General features: G+C 36.6%; 1 pseudogene; it reads right to left on the bottom strand.

The window, feature by feature from the left end:
• Window positions 1-242: 242 nt before the first annotated feature.
• LOC125120841 (cytochrome c-like) lies at window positions 243-556 on the bottom strand (annotated as a pseudogene).
• Window positions 557-846: the final 290 nt, after the last annotated feature.

Here is an 846-nt window from a genome sequence, read left to right as displayed (position 1 = left end):
TTCATATTCAAGTTTAATCATCTCTGTAGAAAGGGAAAACAGTGATAGTACTTGTTAAACTGGAATTTTGCTACTAAAATTCATTTAGCTATCAACCAATCTTATTTGAATCAGGACCATCCAACAGAAACATTCCATCAGTCATACATGATCTGAATTCTAGTGTATGAAATCAAATTAAATATGGTACACATATAAAAGTCATGAGATTTCAGTCTTGTAATAAATAAGGTGGTGGCCAACTAGTATTCATTAGTAGCTTTTTTGAGATAAGCTACCAAGTCTTCCCTTTCTCCTTAATGCCAGCAAAGATCATTTTCGTTCCAGGGATGTACTTCTTTGGATTCTCCAACTACTCCATCAGTGTCTCCTCTCCCCAGGTGATGCCTTTGTTCTTGTTGGCATCTGTGTTAGTAAATCCAGGAGCTTGACCTGTCTTCTGCACAAACAGACCATGGAAGTTTGGTCCAGTCTTGTGCTTGCCTCCCTCTTCTATAATATGGCACTGGTCACACTTCTGAACAAAAATCTTCTTGCCCTTCTCAACATCACCCATTTTAAAATCATTCTTTCACTGAGCACAATAAACAAGTGGCCACTCTCAAGCTGGACATCCTGGTCTATTTCCTGTCTTTTTGATGATAGCTATTCTGACAGGTGTAAGGTGATAGCTCATTGTGGGTTTGATTTATATTTCCCTGATGATTAGTGATTTGAGCATCTTTTCAAATGTTTGTTGAGCATCTATATGTCTTCTTTGGAAAAAAATATGTATCCACTTCTGCCTAGTTTTAACTGGGTTATTGGGGTTTTTTGGATACTGAATAATATGAGTTTTTATATATT

The sequence above is a fragment of the Phacochoerus africanus genome, chromosome 2 (genome assembly GCF_016906955.1).
Source record: "Phacochoerus africanus isolate WHEZ1 chromosome 2, ROS_Pafr_v1, whole genome shotgun sequence".
Classification (NCBI taxonomy): domain Eukaryota; kingdom Metazoa; phylum Chordata; class Mammalia; order Artiodactyla; family Suidae; genus Phacochoerus; species Phacochoerus africanus.
The sequence above is the reverse complement of the archived record's forward strand: the minus strand, read 5'-3'. Positions and strand labels throughout refer to the sequence as shown.